The sequence below is a fragment of the Leptinotarsa decemlineata genome, unplaced genomic scaffold, assembly GCF_025532065.1.
Source record: "Leptinotarsa decemlineata unplaced genomic scaffold, Ldec_3_MD MMD2_tig00003736_RagTag_RagTag, whole genome shotgun sequence".
Classification (NCBI taxonomy): domain Eukaryota; kingdom Metazoa; phylum Arthropoda; class Insecta; order Coleoptera; family Chrysomelidae; genus Leptinotarsa; species Leptinotarsa decemlineata.
In genome coordinates this window covers 3,246,469-3,272,791 of record NW_027412593.1, presented here as the reverse complement: position 1 = coordinate 3,272,791, position 26,323 = coordinate 3,246,469, and the positions used below count along the sequence as shown (strand labels likewise).

General features: G+C 35.2%; 1 protein-coding gene across 2 annotated transcripts in view; it reads left to right on the top strand.

The window, feature by feature from the left end:
• Positions 1 to 15,417: 15,417 nt before the first annotated feature.
• The window catches only part of LOC111514353 (uncharacterized), a 59,250-nt gene continuing 48,344 nt past the window's right edge, over positions 15,418 to 26,323 (top strand). Inside the window, exons 1-3 of one of the 2 annotated variants that reach the window (XR_012466157.1) lie at positions 15,418 to 15,812; positions 15,877 to 16,101; positions 17,757 to 18,851. The gene's annotated coding sequence lies outside the window, so the exon portion shown is untranslated. Of the gene's footprint in view, positions 15,813 to 15,876; positions 16,102 to 17,756; positions 18,852 to 26,323 lie in introns of those variants that run through there. The other variant, XR_012466156.1, reaches the window with a different exon arrangement.

Genomic DNA, 26,323 nt, shown 5'->3' with positions numbered 1-26,323 from the left:
GAAAGTGAATATGAATAAACTCTTCTGAATAATAACTATTTTACTTAGCCGACTTTTAAACATTCTGTGATATACATGTGATAGAAATGATAAATTGATTAAGTTAAATTAGAATAACTATTTATTGAGATTTGGAGCTTCAAAAACACATAACATTGAAATGGATCAAACTTTTGAAATAATCTTATACAGTGTGTAAAAGCCAAATGGAATAAATTCATTTTTTCGTTCAAAGAAATTCCCCAAACACGTCAAACGTAAAGTATAATTTGACATTCTTCAACGTGAAGATGCAACCCCTACATTCAACCCCCTTCGAATGACAGGCACAACTTTCAATTTTTTGAATGGAAAGTATCGGTTTGTAGTATATCGTTTGAAAAGTCTCTTCGTTTCCTATTCAAAAATGTTATCGCTTGCAAGTTCAGTGCATCAAACTGAAATGTAATGCAAAAAGAAATGAAATGTAGAATACGAAAAAGAACTATGGATGTTAACGAAGATGTTCAAAATTTTCACCACGAACGTCTTGGCAACATCCTAATTTCAAATAAAACTGTCTTCTAACATTATTTAATATATCAGGCGTGACCGACCCAATAGCAAGTGTTACTCGTTCTTTCAAATCTGAATGTTCAGTTTTGTACACATTGCTCTTTACATATACCCATAAAAAATCTAATGATGAAAGATCAGGTGATCGCGCTGGCCATTAAATAGATCCTCGCTTCCCTATCCATCGACTGAAAAATGTTGTATCGAGATATTGCCGGACATTAATTTGGTAACGTGCTGGAACTTGAGGGTTTCCTGGATCAGGATATAAATTTGCTAAACTTGGAATGACATCATTTTGAAGAATAATTATCGCCATTTGAGTTGTTCTCAATGATAAAGGGCCCAATGATATGGTTTCCTACAATCCCTTACTAAACTTCAACATTTTGAGGGTATTGCGTGTGTTCTTCTCTCATCCAGTGAGGATTTTCCGTTGACCAGTAGCGGCAGTTTTGCCGATTAGCATGACCGTTAGAAGACAAAGTACACTCATCAGAAAACATAACGTCTTCTAATTGGATATTGTTATCCAAATGTCCAGCATTTGCTCACAAAAATAAGTTCTTCTATCAAAATCGTCTTCCATGAGCTCCCGAGTAGGTATCATTTTATAGGGATGCATTTTATTTTCTTTTAATATGTTTACTATCGAAGTATGGCTAACATTGAATGTAGTGGATGCCTGTTTAGTCGATGTATGTGGGTTTTCTTCAAACTCAAGCATCACATCTGATTTAAGTTCATCACTCATTGCATTGGCAGCTGCTTTTTTTATATGCCCCACATGACCGAGCTCACGAAACTGCTTTTCTAGTTTGCTTATTATTCCTTGAGATATGGGCGGTAAATTAGCAAATTTTTCATGAAATAGGCGAGCTAGTTTCCGTTGTCTTCGAGTTTCATCTTCGTAACCAATCATTCGTAAAACTGTTATTTTATGCATTTACGTTAATCTAACCATTTGTCAGACTTGAAGATAACGAACTTCAAACTCAAATTAAAATACTTACAACTAATGTTGTAACATAAAAAAAAAAGATGACAAGGCGTTTTGAACTAACGTATCCACGGCAATTATTTACAGTTTTTCAAAGGAAACCATTTAAAAAAAACATTGCTATGGTTTTTGCTTACTTTTTTATCATCAGTACCTCAACATGAAAGTTTTGAGTATATTGCAATAAGTGTTGAGGGTATTTTATCGAATTTCGGTAACCACATGATTTTAAATTATTTCATCTTAATTGTTGCAATGCATTTGAAAGCGATAACATTTTTGAATAGAGAATGAAGAGACCTTCCAAACGATATATCACAAGCCTATACTTCCCATTTACAAAATTGCCATTCGACGGGGATTGAAGATAGGGGTAGAATTTTTCCGTTGAAATATGTCAAATTATAATTTGAATTTTCCCGATTTTCTTGAAATATGTACCGTAACCATAATAATGAATTTATTCCATTTGACTTTCATACACTGTATATCCCTTTCAATTGATTATTTAAACATTGTTTTACGTTTCAAAGGACACTTTTTTGACGAATACACAACTGAAAAATAACTTTCCCATAAAACAAGTATGAGTTTCATTATCACCCAGCTTTCAAATATAATTTCTACTCATTTCACGATCTCATCATTCGAGATTAAGGTTATATACAACCAATTAAAACGTGGAGTCAGATTGAAACACTGTTCATATCTAATTAGATCCTCCACCACTGTGGATTGTATATTTACTATGCCAGTAACACAATCTTAATATATCATTGTTGTTTGTCATATTATTAACTGGATTACAATGTTGCTGTAGTAATGTGCTAATTAGCCTATCCGGGTCTTTACTTTGTTTCAAAGGATCGCAACACAAACACATTTCCCAATTCAAAGGAAACAGTGTGGATATACAAAAACTCAACCACATATTTTCGAAATATTCTTGTACAGAGCTGAGTCCCAAAAATTAAATTTTGAGTTATTCATTTTGATAAAAAAAACTTGAACAAAGTTTTGTGTTCATTACCTAGGTTAAGAATCATATCTCTATTGCAAAATAATTTTGAATTCGCTTTCTATTATGAATGAAAAGTGATATTTTATTTAATAAAACGAAATACGTGTTAAGTGAGATTCCTTTAACAGTGAAAACGAGGTAAGTGACAACTTTTGAAATGTCTAAGAAATGTTTAGGCAATGAGAGTTGAATATAAAAAATACTATTCGATTGATAGAAAAAGTTTTGATTTTTTTTAAACATTGTAGAAGTACATTATAGAGTGATGAAAAATACAATGGTGTTCAGTTTCAATTTATGAATTCTTCGAAAAATGCTCATTTTTCTTCCTTCAAATAAGGCAGCATCTATTGCGGATCCTTCTTCTTTTTATCAGTTAAATTATTTTTATAAGATTGTGACGGTAAAAGCAAGTCCTTGATTTTATTAATGATGATAATTGAATGAACATTGTTCTTGTTATGAAAACTCCGGGTGCTGCTTTTTCAACTCTAATCCAAATGCATTTGGAAATATTTAATTTTGTAGTGTTGATGTATGAATAGATTGCTTGTTGGAAGTCGAAGCAGTCTTCGGGTTGTAGAATAGTAACCACAAAGTTGTTGTTCCGTGTTGCATTCTCCATAAGTGCTTGGAAACTTCACTCCTCAACTCTTTTACGTTTCTCCATCTGAGCGAAACCTCAGTCACTGAATAAAAATGTATGATTATCCTCATCATACTTGCCCGTAATCGTCAAATGAATCCAAAAAAATACCTTGAATTCATTTTTATTTTGACCAATGCAGTTATCGGACCAGACGGTAAGTTTTATTTTCCTTGTGAATTCAGGTCTGCTGAGTGCTTTAAAGACGCACGAAGCAATTTCATTACCACCTCAACCAGAGAAGGCAAGAGAAGTCAAAGATAAAACTTGTTTGAGATCCATTCAACACATTAATTCGTCACTGGTAGGATGCTGAGACGACTCATTATCTTGCTTCATTACTTCTCTTGCGTTCTTGGCTTTTTCATGGTGTATTAGTAAACCGGTTTCTGCTTTTCTATCACCAGGTCTGCCTTTAAAAGCTTATTGATTTTCCTCCTTCCATAGAGACTCTCGTTCCTTGGGAAATATTCAACATGTTCGATAATGAGGTCCGCATCTGCACTGAGAACTTGCTGTTTTGGGCCTCATTACCCCGCATTTCTTTAGAGACCAATTTTCATTTTTTAGCTTTCACGAGAGTTTAAATTCTGCGTTTGCTTATACCAAGAACGTGCATGAAAGTATTCCTGCAAACCCGTACGACATCACCATTTCCATCTGGCAATGAAAAACAAACCGTAGCTTGCCGTCTGCTGTCCTTTGCATCATCATACTGACCATTTCACAGGAATGATGGCTATCAGACACATGGAAAAGGAGTTTAGCTTCACATTGTCTTTCAGGGCAAAAAAATCGTGGAACAAAACTCCCGCTTATGCGGGATACAATCACACCAAAACTTTCACTTGCAGCTAAACTGAAACAAAACAAGACATAATCTATTAGAAAATATTAAATATCAAGTAAATTTAGGAACTCAGCTATCACAAGAGATTGAACATAAACAAGACATAATCTTTTGTTTGAAGGTGGTTGACAATGTTTCGTGGTGTATTTCGTCAGCTCGGACTTCCATTGTCTAATATAATATAAATTGATTTGAAATCCCTGAAAAAAGTTCCACAAAAAGGATGTTCCACACATAACTTGTCTAGATGTTTACTACCAATAAATAAACCACCGCAAGGTAAATCATCATCTTTTGTGGAAAATTAAATGCATTTCGTTGAACTACTAGGGGAAATCGAAGTCCAAGAGCAGGATCAACTGATCAGTTTCGACGTGGAAAGCCTCTACACCAACATTCCTGTCGAAGAAGCACTTCAAATCATACAGAAGAAGCTATCCGAAGATGGGGACCTGAAAGATAGAACAAACTTACCGATACAAGTAATCATGGAATTATTAGGATACTGCGTACGAAACTCTGGCCATTGAAGAAGCCCACAAGAAGCCCCGAGTCTGGTTGAGATACGTAAACGACACCTTCATAATATGGAACCATGGAAATGCAGAACTAGACATTTTCCTGAAGCACATCAACAACGTAAGTCCTTTCATCACTTTCACAATGGAGAAGGAAGTCCACAACGAATTGCCTCTCTTGGATGTTTTGGTGAAGAGGACCGACACTAACTGGGAAACATCTGTTTATCAAAAACCCACTCACACAGGACAGTATCTGAACCAGAAATCATCCAACCACCATCAATCAACTAAGAGAGGAATCATCAAGACTCTACTAAACCGTGCTTCCGGGCTCTGTGATACAAAGGAAGGTCTCGAAAAGGAACTAGGCATCATCAAAAATGACCTTCAACGAAATGGTTACTCCAAAGTGATGGTATGACAGGCTTCAGCTAGAAAACAGCAAGAGCTCCACAAGGAGGAGAAGCCGCCACACAGATGATTATCGGAAAGGATGAGAAGGGTTGGGTCCAAGTATAACATCAGGACCTGCTTCAGATCTGGAAAGTCTATCCGTAGCAGCCTCACGAAAACCAGGCCACCAAACGCGGACTGTGATTCCAAGAATTGCATTTACCGGATACCCTGCGAATGCGGAGAATCATACATCGGTGAAACTAAGAGGCCATTGAAAGTTCGCATTGCTGAGCACAAGAAACACACACAGCGAGGAGAAACCAGCAAATCCGGAATAGCAGAGCATGTTTGGACTCATCAACATAACGTCAAGTGGGCTCAAGGTAAAATCATCCAAGAAGAGGAACACTGATTTAGGAGTGAATTCAAAGAAGCCGCGTATATGTTGTCTAACAACGCATTCAGTCAAGCTAGCGTAGAGATACGTAACATATGGAAACCTCTAATCAAGCGAAAAACTACCAACTCTCGCCAAACAGTCATCTCCCGTTAAAAACTAATGAAGCGGAGAGAGGAAATGGGGGATAGGTGAAAGCACTCGAATTACCTATAAATAGTCAGATCTCGGAGGAATAAGTCCAGTTATCAAACGAAGACCATTGTGGATACTAACAATCGAAACGTCGTGACGTAACTTGGATTGGAATCTTTCAATTTTTATTTTTCACTTTTTGTTAATAGTAATTGTTAATTTTCAGCTTCTATTAATAATTTTATTTTTTATTTTTTTGTTGTTGCTTATATGTTATTTCTTTATATTTTCAGTTTTTGTTCAATAAAATTATTATTTTCGGTTAATCTTTTTAATTTTTTTCAGGGACTTCAAATCAATTTATATTATATTAGACAATGAAAGTCCGAACTGATGAAATGAGACATAATCTATTAGAAAAATGGAACCATCAAGTTCAGCAAAAATTCTTACAACTTCAATACAAGCAGAAAATAGTAGTAGTGTCAGCGAACTTTGGAAAATATCCAAATAAATTCAGGAATTCAGCTAGTACAAGAGATGGGACATAAATTTCTATGAAAAAAAATCCATGAAATAGGCACTAACGTTTAATATCAGAATTATGTGAATATTTTGTACATACCTCTTGTTTTGGTTCAGATTTTTCTTCTACCAATACCTTTTTACAGTTCACATAATATGTGAATATGGGAAACCATATTATGGTTTCCCTTCACTTATATGACTTTCCTTTCATTCCGAATTGATTCTCCCTTTTTACGTTTTTGACCGTCACTATTCAATTCCATTGTCTATTCCGCCTATACTTTATTCTGTGACTGAAACTCATCACAACCAACAGGTTTTATTGTAATCCAGTGATCTGCTTACGTTCCGTAGATAAAGCTCATATTCAATGGGTTACTACCTAATCTTGGTGGTACTTAACCCATTTTAGCCAAACCAGCTGACCGACACATACCTCTCATGCCATCTCTTGGACCTTGTTTGAATATCTATTATTGATCATGGCATTTAGCCCGCTAAATGGCACTTAGAATGATTTTTTGAGTCCAATTCGAGTTTTGTTTTTTTGGCACTCGGCTTGTTATCGATGTCCAGTCTTCAGTTATTAGAAACAGTTTCTGTTTCGCTACCACGAATGATCACTTTCTGCAGAATATAAACATGCCTGCTTTGGGTGTTTTCTCAATGGTTCAGTCAATAGGTTTTTGTTATATTTTGCTTTGAATAGAGTTGATGATCTTCATCCATTGTGTGGATATTACATCAGAATAATAACAAGGATGTCTTATACAAATAATTATAATCGATGTATCGTTTCCAGTCAAACTTTTTTCTGAGAAAATATTAGACCATCGACTACTCGGATTCAAATTGAACAATCCATAGTCATTTTCCTATTTACATTTGGCAATGAAAGCCAAATGGCCAATCCTTGGTGATGCAGTTTTTTCCCTTGCTGAATACGAAATTAGGTGTAAATTCAATCTTCTAGGAAATATATCACGTCAAGAGTATCTTTTGAGCCCTTTCGACCTCAGTGGTGTGTCTTAAAGTGGGTTAACACCGCTCTCGAAATCCACTTGACCGTATTGTGAATATCTATTTATATGATAATGTTATGGGACAACTTCAGATTGTATCTCCTCCCTAGTCAAAACGTGAATGGTAGACGTTCTGATTCATTGACATTATGAAAATGAACTGACACGATGGAAATGAAGTGACATAACCTTGCAGAACTGTGCTCTTCTTGATTCTCCCATATGGATTTGCTCGTAAAAATTGATGTTTTGTTGGTGATGGAAATTATTTTCTGCGTCACTGTATCTTCTTTCATTCGAAAAATTTCATAACAGTCACTTGAAACTATACAAAGTTTCAAAAAACTGTGATGATTGCATAATGTCTTACTGTCTACACAAAGTAGACAAAAGAACCTAGTGATTCATTGTTCATATACAGTGTATTCCATTTAAAACGAGCCACTCTGAATAACTTTTGGTACAATAATTTTTAGGAAAAATTAAAAAACACGTCAACAATAGTATACAGGGTGACACATTTTGACATATTCACATTTGATGTTACTTCCCCTATCGCATCCCCAGAGCATGTCAACAATTTTTTTTATGGATCCCCCTATATTGTTTCGCATTATCAGTTGCTTCATGAAGAGCAGATTTTAACAAAGTGTAAAACATATGGTCTCAAGCTTATGATTCGTGAACTACAAATTATTTGAGTTGAAAACGAGCCACCCTGAATAACTTTTGAAACAATGATTTGCAGGAAAAATAAAAAAACAGGTCAACAATTATACAGGATGCCACATTTTGGAATATTCGTTCTGGAGACGAATATAGAAGCAATAAATCAAAAAAAGAGATTATTTATCAATGCTTCATGATATTCTCTCTCAAATCTCCTAATGTTGTTGATTCTATCTCACACATTTTAGACTTCAAATAATCCCATTGAAAGAAATCTACAGGAGTGAGATCCGGAGATCATGGTGGCCATTCTTTAGGACCTCTTATGCCATTCCAGCGACCAGGAAAATGATCATCCAAAAATTGCCGCACTGGAGCTGCATAATGGGGAGCTGCATTACCCTGCTAAAAAACTGTTTCGTTTTCAGATAAAATTATATTTTGCCGATTCATCCAAAAAACAAATTTTATACAAGAATGTTCAAGCAAGTTGATCCATTCAGTGAGACTTACTCAAAACTCGATACATCTATCGAAATCGTCTTCCTTCAATTCATGAACTAGTCTAATCTATTTTTTTTTTTTTTGGGAAAGAAAGTTTTTGGCTTTCTACTACTCCATCTGATACAAAAAAATGGATGAGAGAATCTTCCAGAGAAAGGAAGGATTAATTAATTTGAAAATAAGTAACTCTATACATGGATGTGTAGATCATGCAAAGAAGTAACTTTCAGACACAAACTGAAAGGAAGTCCTCCTGAAACAGCTACTTTCATATAAACATTGAATTACACGAAAGAAAAAATTCTTTCGAAACAAATACTTCTATATGAACACTGAATTATACAGAAGATACTTTTCTCTACTCAGTTTGTATTTCAAACATTTGTTGTGGAATAAGAATCAGATATCATTCACATGAGTTCTACTTTGAATGAATGGTAATAAATTGTACTCACATGGAACACTGTCACCCTAACTGGTATACACGTGTTTCGCCTTAAGACACTTGCCCTAAGGCTCTTCAGTACCAAATTGGATAATATTATAGAAAATACACACACTTCATTCATGAATTACGATTTTGAATGTCACGGAATAAGCTTGATCTGCTTATGTCATCGATGACATCGTAATGACATTCATTCACCTATATGATTTAATCCCAGCCATGAGGAATCTTATTTGATTTGAAAGGGTTATATTTTTAGGAGTGATTAATTTTTTGGGAAAGAAAGTTTTTGGCTTTCTACTACTTCATCTGATACAAAAAAATGGATGAGAGAATCTTCCAAAGAAAGGAAGGATTAATCAATTTGAAAATAAGTAACTCTATACATGGATGTGTAGATCATGCAAAGAAGTAACTTTCAGACACAAACTGAAAGAAAGTCCTCCTGAAACAGCTACTTTCATATAAACATTGAATTACACGAAAAAAAAAATTCTTTCGAAACAAATACTTCTATATGAACACTGAATTATACAGAAGATACTTTTCTTTATTCAGTTTGTATATTTTGAATGAATGGTAATAAATTGTACTCACATGGAACACTGTCACCCTATTACCATTCATTCAAAGTAGAACTCATGTGAATGATATCTGATTCTTATTCCTCCACGAATGTTCGAGAAAACTTGACGATTCAGGTATAGGGACATGATATATCATCTTGAAGCATTTTTCACCATCTTTCAATTTACCGAGTAATATACGGGAGTTTCATTTGAAAAAATGAACTTTAGACTACTTTTATGCACAATGGAAATAATAGTAATTTTAGCACGCCCTGTATGATATGGAGTCGTTTTCTTGGTGTTATTTGAATATTTCAAGTTTGTCCAAACTATCATCAAAATATCAACTTTTCATGAATTGAGAGTACTGACGTACTCAATTTCAATTAAGGCTTTGTTTTGTACCATATTTAGCACAATTTATTTTTTATCTCGAAAACAGATAGAGATAGGTATGGGACATTATTCACAAAAAAGTATTAAAATACCAGAGCGATTCCAAAAATGTATTAATATATGGGGAGTTCCATTTTAAAAAATAAAGTTGCTAGGACTTTTTGATGGAAGTGGCAACGCCACAATGCTGCAAATATTTTAGATCGATAGAACAGGTAAGGAAATGTGAGAGGTGAAATTTTCAGAAAAATCATGCTTTGCGTTTTCCAGAAACGTCTAACCTACCATCGACCGTGAGTCACGCTGTATATCGGCTCCCACTTCTTCTTGGGTTTTTGACCTATCTGTATACCAAGATTTTCCGATTTTACCGGTAGGCTGTTTCTCCAGTCCTCTCTACTTGGTATGATGATTTTCAAATATTATTAGATCTGCCTTCAGTTCATTGTACAGTTTCAAGTATTCTGCACCGTGTGACTGGCTGATTGGGGTTTGCCTCTGTATTAGCCTATGGGTCACCTCAAGTAGTGCAGTTGGGGTCGTTTTCATGGCTCCCACAACACTTAGGCACCCCAGCCTTTGTATGCCGCCTAATAGCCTAGCCGTACCCGATTGCCTTGTTCTCGTTGCCAAGTTACTTTACCGTATGTTATCATGGATCCTACTACCCTTGTGTATAACCAGAGTGTTATTTTTGAGTTCAACCCCCAGTTTTTCTCAGATTCCCAGGGCCACACTGGTCTCATGTGCTGTTTTTTGGATGTGGAGGTTCCACGTGAGCCTGTGATCGAAAGTCACACCTATGTATTTGACTTCCTTGGGAAAACGGTATCCACTTCATTGAGTATTGGTGGTTTTAGACCTCTCATCACTCTATTCCTTGTGAACACGACGACAGTGGTTTTTTGGGCATTCACTGAGATGTTCTCATGCTCGCACCATCTGCCGTCGAAGTTCAAAGCTGTTTGCATGCACTCCGAGATGACGCCTGCAAATTTCCCTTGTGTGACTATCACCAGATCGTCAGCATATCCCAGACAACATATGTCTTCTTCGGATAGCTTTCTAAGGAGATCGTCTACTAGAGTTGCCCATAGCAATGGCGATAATGCGCCTCCTTATGGGCATCCCTTCTCTGCTCTTACCTGTCTGATAGCCTCTCCTAGATTGGTGTATATCATCCTTCTTTCTAGGCTGGCTTTCATCCTTCGACCCACGACTTTGGTACTCCTCTTTTTCCCAGTGCGTCTATAAGTGACTCCGTGGAGACATTATTAAATGCATCTTCGATATATAGAAAAGCAGCCATGTTTTGTCGTTCAGCGACTTAGATTGTAGTCGGTTCAAGTCGTCTAGGGCTAAATCTGTCGATTTACCAAGCTGGTACGTATATTGCCGAGCACTAAGAGGTCTTTTCTTCAACGTTTCGTCTCTTATGTATCGGTCCAGTAACCTTTCAATGGTTTTCGTTAGAAAGGACGTTAGACTGATAGGTCTGTATGACCTAGGCACTTGGTCTAAAATTTTGCCTTTTTTGGGCAGAAAGACTACTTTCACCTTTTACCACGATTTTGGAATATATCATGAAAGGTGAGAACTCGTTAGTCTTAAGGTCTCACAAGTTTCAACATCTGAGTGTTGTTCACAGGTAGCGATAGATGGTCAACAGATACAAAACGATATATGTAAACATCATTCGAACTTTTTCAATTCCTTTCAAATGACTCACATATTATTACGTCTGTGTGAGAACTTTCATAAAGTATGAGTTGTATGCTCATTCTATTTGAATAGGTTCATCTGATTACTCGAATTACAACCCAATATTATCTATTGCTTATCTGGACACCAAATTGATCTTAAAATTAATTAAAATCAATTCCAACGCTTTGGAATTTCCCAGAGAAACTTTTGAAATGTTGCCATGGTGGTGATGTGACGTCACAATACGGAAGTCTATTTTCTGAGTTCAGTGATGGTTTATTGGAAAGTCAATGGCTCAAATTTCTCTTTAAAATTTTCCGATTATATTCTGAAATCGATTTGAAACAGAGAACATCAGCTACATACAGGGTGCTCGAACTGCATCATCGTTTAAAGAACAGTCGAAGGCTCGACAATTTTTGATTGGAAGTCTCAAGAAAGAATCAAGATAATATTGAAAGTTGGGTCAGTTGAGAAAGTATTTCAATATAGTTTTCACCACTGCTTAAATTCAGTTCATGTTTCTTTTGAAGTGATATACTGGAATGAGTAATAACGTTATCTTCTGAAACTGTTTATCGGAAAAAACCAGCATAAAAATGTTATAGATATCTTGGGTTTCACGATAAGTTCTTATTCATGTATTGCGAACACAGGAAATGTATGATTTATATAGAAATTAAATTGGGTTTCGGCGCCGAAGTACGATTATAAAATGAATTTATAGCCAATTATAATAAGGACAAGATTTATTGATGAGAATAAATTATACATGTGTCGACTTTTGAATATGTTCACGTAGCAGGGACTCAATTGCATAAGGTAGTTTGATATAATAACAAAATTTTAAAGATGTGTATTGTTTTCTCTCCCCCAGTGGTCTACTTTATCAAAATTTGCCACCCCCAATTGAAATTCTGAATATCTCAACAGTTCTCCTTCATAAATAAATGAATCTCTAAGTCTTCTAATATTTATTGGGATTTCCAACAGGGATTTCGAACATTGACAAATGATGACGACCAATTCGTTGAAGCTACGTCTGTCAAATTAGTTGTCATTTATTCAGTCTGTTTTGCCAAATCACCATGCACGGATATAGCATGCAATAACACGTAAGAAAATTGTTTTATCAAATGGGTGTTCTGTTCGGGCAACATACCGCGCGCCATAATCGTCCTACCGAGAAGAGTACTAGCAATATGATGAATAAATTTGAGTCCACTGCGGAAACATGGCCTTCATCTATGAGAATGTGCTGGATAATCCGATGCAGTCAACCTCGCTTCGCTTTCGAGAATTCGGCTTTTAGCCGAATCCTGACTTGAGCCTGTACCCGTACAAAATTCAACTGACCCAGGAAATGAAGATAAGCGACTATAGCAACTGACCCTAATTCTCAACGAAAATCATCTTCAGTGATGAGGTCCATATCTGGATAAATGGGTACGTAAACAAACGAAATTGTCGAATTTGGGATGATACCAATCCACATGAGATCCAAAAGCGTCCAGTGCATCCGGAAAAAGTCACTGGTTGGTGTGGATTTTGGGTTGGCAGGCCATCACTGTTAACGGCGAGTACTCTAGGGATGATGACCAACTGGCCTGAATTGGTTGATCCGAACATCAACGACATGTGGTTTCAACAGGATGGCACTACGTGCCACGCAGCTCATGTAACATTGAATATTGTGCTCGAGCGATTTGAGGGCATAATCCTCTCACGTGGGGGTAATGTGAGCTGGTCACCTGAACGGTGCGATTTGATCCCGCTGGATTTTTTTGTGGGATTTTTTTAAGGCGCAGCCGCGAATAAGCCCCAAACCACAGCGGTTCTTGAACATAACGCATGTCATCGGTCAAATTCAACCTGATTTTTGCGCCAGAGTCATGGAAAACTAGATGTTTCGTATGTGCTCCACTTACGGTAGTCGTGGCGGACGTTTGCACAACGTTATATTTCACACATAATGGTGTCAATAAGTCTCTCAAATTTCAATATCTCCCACATACTATGTTCAACCTATTTTTTTAAGGACAAAACACAATCACAACAGGAAAGTCATTAAGGCGCTCTCAGAGCGGTGCCTGAGCGGAAGTAGTGATTCACATTCAATCTGCATCGCTGGAAATCAAATTCATTTGGAAAAACTTTCTCAGGGAGTTTATTCCACATGAATGCAGTTCTCCAGATGGAGGAGTTCTTAAACAGTGAATTTGGTGGTGTACTGAGTTGAACCCCAAAACGATAAGCAGTCACAGTCCGTCGTGTATTTCTGATATGTGCCACTCTTGGTGGAATCAATTGTGCCAAGTCACTTGAACACCTCCCGTGAAAATATCTGTAGAAGAGAGACAAATCTCCAACCTTTCTTCGATGCTCCAGGCTATCGAAGTTGCACGTGATATTCGCGTCAATAATCAGGCAGATGACTCTTTTCTGGATGGAATCCAGCAACTTCAGGAAATATTTGGGCGCAGAGCTCCATACATGAGAGCAGTACTCCGTAGAAGGTCTTATCTAAGCTTTATAAAGCATCAAAAGTTGCTGAGGTGTGTACCGTTTTCTGATTCGAAACAGTGTTTCAAGCTTTTCACAAGCAGCCTTTGCGATTCCAGCGACATGATTGTTCCAAGACATAGTGGTATCCATTTTAACCCCCAACAAACTTATCGAAGCAGAAAGCGGAATTGTCTGACCTGACATTATTAAATCCGGTTCGGAGACATTTATCGTCCTGGAGAAAACTTATGCCTGGGTTTTTGTGGCATTGAATTGAACTTGGTTACTTTCACCCCAATTCGAAATCACTTCTAGATCCTCTCTGAGATATACCTTCTCCTGTCGCCGGTGAAGATGTGCTTCCGTAGCTGATGTCCTGGAATCCAAATGGAATGACGAGACAAATGTGTTGTCGTCAGCAAAACAGTATATTGGATTCTTAGTTTTATTCAATAAGTCGTTGATATACAAAAAGAAGAAAGTTGGAGACAATATGAATTACTGGGGAACATCAGCGTTGATGGTTAAAATATTTGAGAGATATCCATCGACGACCACTTGCAGAGAACGTTTTTTCAGGAAGCTGAAGAGCCATACACAGAAATGATCCGACAAGCCATAGCATCGAACTTTGGCCAGCAAACCCTCATGCCACACACGGTCAAAGGTCTTAGAAATATCAAGCGCAATAGCTCTTGATTCTCCAAGTTTTTTGATTGCGTTATTCCAAACATGGGTGACATACGATAGAAGGGCAACTGTTAACTTTTGTTTCCGTTGATCTTTGTTTAAAGTAAAGCGCTTAATAAAAGACCCCGTACTTTTTTCTACATACATGTTAATGATAAAACTACCTAATGAGCCTGTGTTTTAGAAAGATGTAGATTACTCTCTGGAGTATCATAATGTGTGAATCCTTATACAGAGAGCTTTGGTTACTTCTTCTTTATGTCAATTCCACATGAGAATTTTTGTTGCCACTTCTAAGCTACTTCAATTGGTTTATTTTGCTCAAGTAATTCAAATCTGGTTTGAATCCGATTGTAGCGAATATAAATGATACAGTTTTTTATGAGTTTCATGAGAACATGGATTATTTTCATCATTGGGTGTATGTTTTTTGTAAGCCTGCAGTTTTATCAGATATCCAGGATTTTACAATACAGTGTTCGTTCAATTTAGGTATATTTCATTTTCGCCAATTTCGGCCCATAATCTGTTTTAATTTCTGGTGTACCCGTTTTTATACCCTCTGAAACATAATTTTTTTCTCTGATTGTTCATACAGTGCGTTCAAAAAATCGAACTGAAATTGAAAATTGAACTCATCAGTTTCAATATTTATTCTGATCGAATGTTCTAATTTTTGGTTCTGAATTGTTAAGTCGTATCTGGTGGTAATTATTTTTATTGTCAATTGGATCGCATTTACGGAAATGATAATGTTTTATTTAGTATCGATAATAATTGTGTTCATATTGAAAATTATAGATAGGTATGACTTCCATAGCCCTGCTTAAATCATATTACCCGTTCCGTTGCTAAGGAAAGTCTGGGTTACTATGTACAACAAATTTTCGTATTTTCTGAAATGATGAAAAGTGAAAAGAAATATCAACCCAGACGCAGATTATATTACGTTGCCTACAGAATCCCGAAAACTGAATAATGTTGTTGATACATTTTCAGAAAACGTTTTACTGGCAAAATAATTTATAGAATCAGTCAAAAAATTTAAATTCTCGACTTTATAGTCTACGTAATCTGTGTTAAAAACTGCATTGCTTATTGACAATACTACCCAGATATCCAAATTCTTTGAACTGCAAGCCTTGTCAAAGCATTAATTAGATGGGTAACGTACCAAAAAATATCGAGCACTACAGAAATGAAAAATTTGGTAATATATTTTGGAAACTCCGGACAATGTATACCTATTTATGATGGTGAGAATTCAAAATTGATAAATCATCAAATTTATCATTAGTTACACATTTCTCTTCATTTCAGGTTGCATTGATTTTTGGCATAGAATAATCATTAGAAGTGATGGGTTATACGGTATGGAAAAAGATGAAATTGAAAATATGGAGGAAAAATTATCCATCACTCTTCCTAACACGAAAACAAAAAATTACACTCATTCATTGTAGTGGAACATTTGGAATTCAACAGGAACAATTAGGATTGTAGATTTACCATCATGCTGGATATCTTTTTTTCAATACACTAATGGTAAGTCATACAAACAACGGGTTGGTATCCATGAATTTGAAAAATGTGAAAACGAATTGCAAAATTTTCAAAATCACCAAACCCACCGGCATGTACTTGGCTGCAGTGGTGAAAAATGAACTAACAATGGCCGAAAGTTATATTGAGCAAATGTTACTGAGAGACTGTTATTGTATCCAAAAATATGAAATACAGTCAGTTATAGCAGTACTTGTGATGCACTGTTTGGAATCTTTGGTATAGTAATGGATATTACTAGAGTTTAATTCCAACACCAAACCGTTATTTTTAACACCTCGAGACGTGTTTCAATCACCAAGTGGTCATCTTCAAAAGAAAGATTAAACTGAATTACATGCAATATTGTCCTTATTTATACCTTAGATACCTCTGCTAGGTACCTGCATCTTAATTGTCTGAAATTAATTCTACATGTTGCTTTATCCACTAGTAGACTATCTGTGTGGATAAAGCAACATGTAGTGTGTGGATGTCAGTCAGTGTGGATGTCAGTGTTCACATCAGTGTGGACAGCACAAACATGCTGGGCTGAATTTTCTAGTACATCATCTTTTGACCTCCTCGTACACATGAAAGGATCACGAAAGAAAAACGGGCAATACAGGAAATTGTAGTCAGTAATGGTTCCTTGAGAGATATTGTAGATAATATTGTAAGTAAGAAAAAGTTTAGGATAAGAATGAACGAAATCTCTACTAGAAATAAATGAAAAAAAACCAAGACAATTGTATCTTAGTTCCATACCACCAATATACGAAGAACTTATATTTTCAAGGAACTAAGTATGAAGGTGGTATTCAAAACAAATCATACACTGCAGAGCCTTTTATATAGGAAATCCAAAGGACAAACTCGAGTATTCGGAAAAGTCTGGAATTTACGAAATTAAATGTAGGGACTGTGATGCAAAATATTATGGACAGACTGGAAGATCTATCAAAATAAGATATAAGAAATACCCAGCACACCTAAAATATGGAAGATCAGAAAAATCAGAAGTCGCCCATCATTTTTTTCAACAAAACAATTCCATGGACTTTAGGTCATTAAGATTACTTAGACAAGTAAACAACGACAGCATCTCTTTTAAATTGTAAGCACAAGTCACATTAATTACAGGAGTCTCATCCTTTCATTTTTTATATTTGTTTAGTTCGAAAATTCTGAATGGAAAGTCTTTTTTCGTACTATATTTTATCTTCAATCATATCATCTTTACCATTTTATTTTGAAGGTGTATTTCTCAATAGTGAATTTTCACGATAATAGTAATAAAAATATTTAACTATCCTAATAATAATTATACGTTTCCACAATGGAGTTGGGTCCCCATGCAAAAATGTTTGGGAAAACTGGATCTAGGGTATGAATAAGGACAATATTATATGTAATTTAGTTAAATCTTCCTCTTGAAGATGATTCCTTGGTAACTGAAACACGTGTCGAGGTGTTGAAAATAACGGGTTGTTGTTGCGATTGAACTGCAGTAATATTCAGTTGTAGCAGTACTTCACGAATCAATAAAAATACTTACTCACATTGTTGTTCTCTGTTATATTATGTAATCTTAATTTTGTCGTTCTTTCTATAAGTATCCGCCTTCAATAATATTTTTCACAGTAATTCATTTACAGTAACTTCGTCTCATTGGAGTATTTTTCTGTCAGCTGCCTATGCAGAGCCAGATTTAAGGCCTAGGCATTGAAAATGATCGATGAATGTCACCATAACCGACGTTCAATCTCAACTGTCAATTGGAAAAAAAATCGTATTTTATTGACTTCCACTCATGGCATCAGGTAAAAAAATGGAACAAGCTGCCATAACAGATCATAATAGATGTCTGCAGCACTTGCAGACGTTACGTCACGCGCAGAAACCTAGAATCTACGTCAAATAAACCTGAACAGAAAATAATCAATTTCACTATACATAGTTTGATTCTATAACTGTTTTTGATATCAAATTTCTCTTTCAACAACCCTTAAAATTAATGATTAGAGAAAGAACATGTACAGAAATGCATTTTCAGGACTCTTAAGATTCCTGATTTGTATATACGAAACTACGCATATTTTGTTAAGTTGAATGAATATATCTTTTTCCTCACCGATATATGTGATGATGATATTTTGACTGCTATCAAAGAAATAAAATGTAATGCTTTAGGTATTGATAATATAAATATCAAGATGATTTCTTTAGTGATACCACACTGTATTGATGAAGTTAAACATAATTTTCAACGAGTCCTTCAGACAGGGTATTTTTCCAGATGTTTGGAAGGTTGCTAATATAATTCCAATTCCGAAAAAGAATGCACCTACCACGTTCAGTGACCTACGCCCTATCAGCATTCTGCCCTCATTCTCTAAAATATTCGAGAAAAATGTTTCCCGTCAAATAAGAGCTTTGATTGAAGAAAATCGAATACTCCCGTACGGGTAGTCTGGGTTTCGCAAAAAACACGGAACACAGACTGCCCTCTTGAAAGTAATCGACGATCTTGCGAGATTCAGAGATCAATCGAAAGTCACCATTTCAGTACTGCTTGATCAAGTAATGCTTTCGATTTAGTTAATTTCGATTTACTCATCAGCAAGTTCAAGTTCATAGGATTCGATGACATTTCTCTTAAATGGATGACCAGCTATCTCACAGGCCGATTACAGAGGGTCCAACTGGATAATTACTCATGGTCATCCCTAAAAGAAACAATCTCAGGTGTACCGCAGGGAAGTATTTTAGGACCCTAGATGTTTTCAGTGTTTAGTTTTAATTACCACAATTTCTCATCACATTGTCAAGTACATCTATATGCAGATGATATACAGTTATATTTGTCTTCCCATAACACCGATACAGAACATGTGACAAACATTTTCAAAGTATCATTCTTCAAGCTCGAATCGCTATATAAATTCAAGTATCAGTTATCAGAAGAAATGAAACTCAGGTTAGTTAAAACTCTTATTTACTCACATATCAAGTATTGTTGTTCGGTGTATTACAATTTTTTGTCGCAATATAACAAACAGAAGTTACAATGTATACAAAATGCTTGCATGCGATTCGTATGCTGTATACCATATGGTGAACATGTCACACCATTTTTGTTAAAAAGAAGGAGCTGAATGTGAGGTACAGAGTCCAATATTTGATAAAAATGTTTTTGTTTAAGCTGCTTCAAACTAAAACACCTGGTTATTTATATAGTTTATTAAGCAGGCATTCTGACATACATATAGTCAATTTGAGAATTGACTCATTCAACATACCTAGGCACCGTACTTTTAAATTTCAAGGATGTTTTTCTTATGTAGCCCCTTCTTATCTGAATGAAATTTTACCCCTTTCAAATCATTATATTCATCAGTGCTCAGTGCTAATTTAAAAAATTTCAAATTCAATGTATGGTAGTGCAATGTTAGGAATATTAAGCGTTATTAGCAACTATTTGATGTATTATTTTTTCTCTTCTCTATTATTGTTATAAGTATGTTATAAGTATGTTTATAATTATTTTCTTATACTCACTGTATAATTTTTGGGAGGGGTGGAAGATAGCCTTTGGCTAAAGCTTTTCCTTTCATGTATAAATGTATTTTTATGCATAACAAACACCCATTATTATTATTATCATCATTATTATCTCTGGCAGGATCTCTGCAAAAAAGAAATCGATGAGAAAAGGATGAGAGAGTAATTACTCTCTTTTCAGTAACCATTTAGCATTTGTTATGTCATTAAGCCACATCATGCGGCAAGTCAGAAATATGTGATTTGTTTGTGATCAATGAGCAGCTGTTATAAATCCCGATTAGTTCTCCCTGTTGAACGCAATATGGAATCATTCCTAATGGAATAATTAGCTACAGCTTGAGCTACTGGCAAATTAGGTGATATGACATAGGCAGATTCGTGAATGTTTTGAACGGTAATGGACAGGTACACTCTGATTACACCGTAACGAAGTTACAGCAAGAGGTTGCTCCTCTCCCCTTTGGGTCAGAGCTAATTACGATCCCTCTTTCGTGTGAAACTTTCACGTTTCAAAATCATGGAATCCTACTGCTTCACCCACTCAGCACTAGATATTCATGGAATTTTCCCTGTATATCATAAAACGAACGTATATATTCCAAATATTCATAGAATATTCTTGGAATATATACATGCCTTTAGAATATTCATAGAATATGCTTGAATGAATATGGCAGGATTATTCCCGAAAGAATGTGCATAGAATGTCTATAAATGGATTATTCTCCCTTGAATATTCTAAGAATATTGTCGATCGAATATACCATATGGTATATTCTTAGAATATATCCCCACGGTATATTTTGGAATATTCTATACAATGGAATTTTGAATTATCTTATAATAACGTATTCAAATAATTCAATATTATTAAAAACAAAAATATTTGAAGATCTTAATCGAATGCATAACCTAATGTATATAACCCTGATAGTGTTAACCAGTTTTTGAACTCAACGCAAAGATTCTGGATGAATTGCTCCAACAGCAACTGTTGGAAACGACAAAAAAATTTGAATGGACCAATAAATGAACCAATTGCATCAATAAATTGGTTGATTCTCAACCTATTTGTCTTTTTGTATTTGAAATTATTTAATTACAAAGCGAAAAATCCTGGAAACAGAGAAATGGGGAAGTGAATAATTGGAGTAAACGTTTCTCATTGGTCAATATCCAAGTGTAGCGCGCGACAGTCGAATAAGCTCTGTGAAAGCGGCTGTCCCTTAATGCATGGTACATTTGCGTTTGCGTTAAATTCGACATTTGATTCAACATGGCGGTTCGCGTGTGTAATGCATGGTGTGTTGGTGTTATTATCGAAGTATAATTCTGTGACGTTCAGTGTACCATTTATAATTTGGGGTTGTCCAATTTGCAGTACAGCGAATAGTTTGATTTTGGATCTTCAAACAGGAGAGTTGCATCTATTCAGTCTTTAAGAAAAAGAAAGTAAAATGCAATAGTATCGATAGTAAAGTCATGGTGATTAACCTACTATACCTCATTTTAGGTTCGAGGAGAGTTGGTGTGTGGGATTTGTTGGTTTGACTAAGTACATGTTTGAACTAGAGTGATTTCAGTTGTGTATCTTCAATAGAGAAAAGTAAGTGAATGACACATTCTTTTGTATCATTTGTTTTCATAATTTTTATCACTCGTTTTCAAGATAGTATCAATTTGCCCAAAAGGAAACAGAGTGGTACCTGGTACAGGCAGGTGCGCCAAGGAAGTGAAAACGTAATGATTACTTTTCAACAAGACAATGCAAGTTGTTCTCCAAGTCATAAAATGTTGTAAATGTTCATGAGTAACCTATGCGAAAAATATCTATTTGATTTTTATTCCAGTTTTATTGTGCCACTCTCAAATAGTGATAATGAACGTTAATGTACATTTTGTTCCAGGTATTACTATTGAAACACTGGCTGATGCATTGTTGGACAAATATAAGGAAAACTATTCTGGTGAGTAAAGTTTGAATAACTTTAAGTAAGTGAAATTCATTGAAGAACCCATCATACCACTCATTTTAAATACTTCATTTGTGGGTTTATTTTTCTAAGTGAGAAACCCAACCTAACCTATTTCTTGATGTAATACACTTTTTCTTTTTCAATGAAATGATATATTTATTATTTTTTAATTAGTGCTGATGAATTCACAGAGTTGTTATTTTAGTATGTTTTTTAGTACCTTTTTTTTTGAGAGTAGGAACATCCTAATTTGAATACATTTCTAATATTTGTAATATGACAGTATTCAAGAATATTTTATTCAGTGAATAAATATTTTGAATTAGATTTTTTATTTTTAATATTGGTTGAAACGTCAAATATTTCAGTGTATATTGTTTTTAAAATATATTTGTTTATGAATATTATGTGTTTTATTACTTGTGTGAATCTTGTATCAAAATGCAATATATACATGCCTAATAGCGGTTACTCGTCACATTCTTGGAATATTCCAAATATTCCTAGAATATTCATAAAATATATTTAAAGAATATTCTATGGTGTTTCTCTATTGTATATTCCTACAATATACTAAGAATATCCTGAATATTTTATGAATATTCCTCGGGTTCTATTCCTGGAATATTCTTAATAGAATATACCTTAGATATTCTATGAATATTATAAGATATTCCAAGAATATTCCCAAGGAATATTCTTAAAATATATCAAAGGTTCGCCAGGAGCACTTCCAGGGAATATTCTCCAGAAGATATATATATATATACCCATGGCATATTCATAGCATAATACAATATCCTTAAATGTATATTCATGAAATATACCTGGAATATCTATTGCTATGTGGGCAATGATTTCATTTTATATGTCAGTAGAAAATTATGAGAATGCTTACTTCATAGAGACTCCAAAAGAGAGGTTAACTAATATTTTTCATAATAAAATTAGAAACAAGGAATATAAACTTTAACTGCCGGAGATAACTGCCATGACGTCTATGCTTAGCCGTGATAGCAGCTCCATGAGCTTGTTCTGACTTTCTATGGCGCCGGTGATGTTTCACTATCCGATTTTTAGATTTTTTGGAATATGTGCTGTCATTACTGGTTTCCGGGTGCTGTCAGTAGTGCAGTTAATACCGCTTGCGCAATCTTTGGCTATTCGGTCGAAAGTTTTCCTGAAACACTTATTAGGTCACCGCTGTTTTTGTTTCCTTCGGCTGTCTGCGCCTTCGATGATGTCTTTTTGGCTGCATGCCAGGTCATTTGCGCACTTTTTGAGTACGATGACGATTAGGCCACACATTTTTTTTTGTTATAATTGTCAAAATCGTGTCATGTTCCAAAATATTATCAATCACATGTTTATTGTCTCATCTAAAATGTATAATAATAATTAGATTTTCAGTCGACGACAGAATCTGTCCTTTGGTTTTTTTTTTTATTCAAAGAGTGCATTTTTTTCATCAAAATAAAATTTACCACCTCACATTTTCCTAATAATTTTGTGTATTCTTTGATTCATTTTTGTCCTGGATTAAGATTTTTTGTCAAAGGAAATTAAATTAGTCCCAATCAAATTGAAAATTTGGGCGCTTCCATCTGTTTCAAATGAATTACATTGAAAAGGATGGTTTCTGTGCTGAAAAATCGTGTTTTTCCTGAAACTTAATGAAGTTCTAAGAACGGAAGCATAAGACAGACATCTTAGAATCACTGTAAACAACATTATTTAGAAACAATAACTCTGATTTCGTAACGACAAATCTGCTTATTCTCGCTCCCACACCAATTCGGTAATAATTCTTCGGATTTCTATCACTGAATGAACAATCAGTTGAATCTGATCTCTCTTGTGATGCATCATCCGGTCGTTTCGTGACGGCGTTAAATCAATATTGGCATTGGGATTCATCAATGAGCCGAACGCATTATTCATGCGAATGAATTCATTAGGCAAATTGATTATTCAGCTCAACCAAGACAACCACATTGTATTTCCTCACTGATTAGAGGTTTGATTTGGTATCTACTGACTTTCACTCTGTTTTTGGTCTGTTTGTATTGACAAAGCACTGAAAATAGTGTTTTGAAACCTGTCAACATGAGGAAAAGTTTTCCAATTTGTATTGAATTACATGGGACTCATCACTTTGAAACATATCAGAATTCAAATTCTCGTCATTGTTTTTTATTTTCTACAGCTTGACACATTTGTCAATAAAAATTTGAATTCAAAGTTGATATCCTCTTACATATTATTATTCTGAGAAGAACATCGGAAACAATTTTCTCAGATGCTTCATCAAATCTTACCTGGAACATGTAACGTGAAAATTTGATGTTATCAACCATCCACACTTTAACTTGCAATATATTCAGATAACTCCATTCCAAAAGTTCATTCAAAATAATTTTACATTTATTTTTTAATCGTTCATAACTGAAATTTATGGAATTCAAATAAAAAAAATGTGTGTGCAGTGACAGGACACCTGGCAAATGGGAAACATCAATAATAATATTTTGTGACCCCCGTGATTATTATTGGGTACTGAAATATTAATTAAAAATATGCAATTAAGATATATATGAAACATTTTGATGTGGCTTTAATAGACTATACAGGGTGATTCAAAAGTACTTTCACAAAGTTCAGGAGGTCATTCCTCACAATATTCTAATATGAATTGTCCAAATAGATAAATGTCCGGAAACGCTTCGTTTCCAAGATACAGGATGTTGAAGTTTCATTTTTATTTTCGTTTTTTTCAAATAACTTTTGAAATACTGAACTTAATTAAACGAAACTTGGTAATAGGAGGTTTTTGAGGTTTCGAATTCGAACCTGATGTTCTTATTGCTCTTACTCGTAGGGGGCGCCACCTACTCGTCTTTTTCTTTTTTAAAGATTCATAACTTTTTTGGGCGTACTTCTAGCACATTTTTCAGTGAAAAGATCGATTCCTCTATCATATCTACGTAAATAAGCTACCCTTGTTACTAGTCGCTGTAAGCAATCGTTTTCTAAATATTTGGATTCGAAAACTCGATTATTTGATAATCGATGCATGTTGAAGTTATTACGAATATTTTGCATTTTTCACAAGAATGCTTTGGAAATAAATTTGACGTTTGTGAGTAGTTTTGGTAATTACATATTTTGTGACAGTTAGACGTTTTGTTGAAGTTTCCGTAAGTAGAAGTAGAAAACACTTATTTTGAAAAAATGGATTATTTAAACAATAATGCTCATTTAGCCGATATGCATTTCGTTTATGGCCTTGCGGATGGCAATGCGCGCGAAGCAAGATGTATTTACCAGGAGCGATTTCCTAATCGAGTACTGCCTTCAGCTCCAACATTTGCTAGTCTCCGCCGTCGTTTGGCAGAAACAGGTAGCTTCAAGAGGGCAGCTGATATTATTGAAAGACCACGAGCAGTCCGAACCCCAGAATTGGAAGAAGCTGTTTTGAACGTTCTCGAGGAGAATCCAAAAACAAACACAAGAGTAATTGCTAAAGCTGTCAATTCTACTCAGTCTACAGTTTGGAGAATTATCCACGATCAACTGGTTTATCCATACCATATTCAAAGGGTACAAGCTCTTTCGCCACGAGACTTTCCCCAAAGCATTACTATGTGTCAATGGTTTTTGAGAAAATTGGCTGGAAATCCTCAATATTTAAGGTATGTACTCTTCACGGAAGAGGCAAATTCCTCCCGAAATGCTATCACAAACTTTCATAACAACCATGTTTGGGCTCTCGAAAATCCGCACGCAGTTAGTGAAAGGCATTATCAGTATCAATTTTCTGTAAATGTATGGGCGGCAATAATTGATAATTACTTGAAAGGTTCTTTCTTTCTTCCGCTCCGACTGAATGCCGCAACTTACAGACACTTTTAAGAAAATGAATTGCCGGGACTACTTCAGAATGTACCATTAGAAATTCGTATCCGCATGTGCTTTATGCATGATGGGGTTCCGGCCCATTTTAGCGTTGTAGCCAGGGAATTCCTCAACATAGTCTATCTAAATCGATGGATCGGTAGGGGTGTAGAAGAACCTAACCAGGCGTGGGCACCAAGGTCCCCAGATCTAAACCCGATAGATTTTTATTTTTGGGGACATTTGAAGTCACTAGTTTATAAGACTCCAGTAGTGAACGAGGAACATCTAAGAAACTGAATAGTAGACGCCTGTGAAACAATAAGAAACACACCAATAATTTTTGAGCGGGTACGAGATTCAATGACTAGACGACTGACTGCCTGTATCTTCGCTGAAGGTGGACACTTCCAACAATTTATTTAAATACAATTTAGTTTCGTTTATTTTGGTTTATTGTACATATTCAAAATTTCCTGAAATAAAATGTTGACATTTCTTGCAAATTTTATTAAAACAAATACTGATTATGCACCCTTGATACAAAAATAACTATTTCGCTTAAGGATGTCATGAAGGAACGTACCCGACAGTAATGACCTCTTCAAACGAGTAAAACGTCAAATTCATTTCCAAAGCATTCTTGTAAAAAAAGCAAATTATTCGTAATAACTTCAACATGCATCGATTATCAAATAATCGACTTGAAGTTTTCAAGTCCAAATATTTAGAAAACGGTTGCTTACAGCGACTAGTAACAAGGGTAGCTTATTTACGTAGATATGATA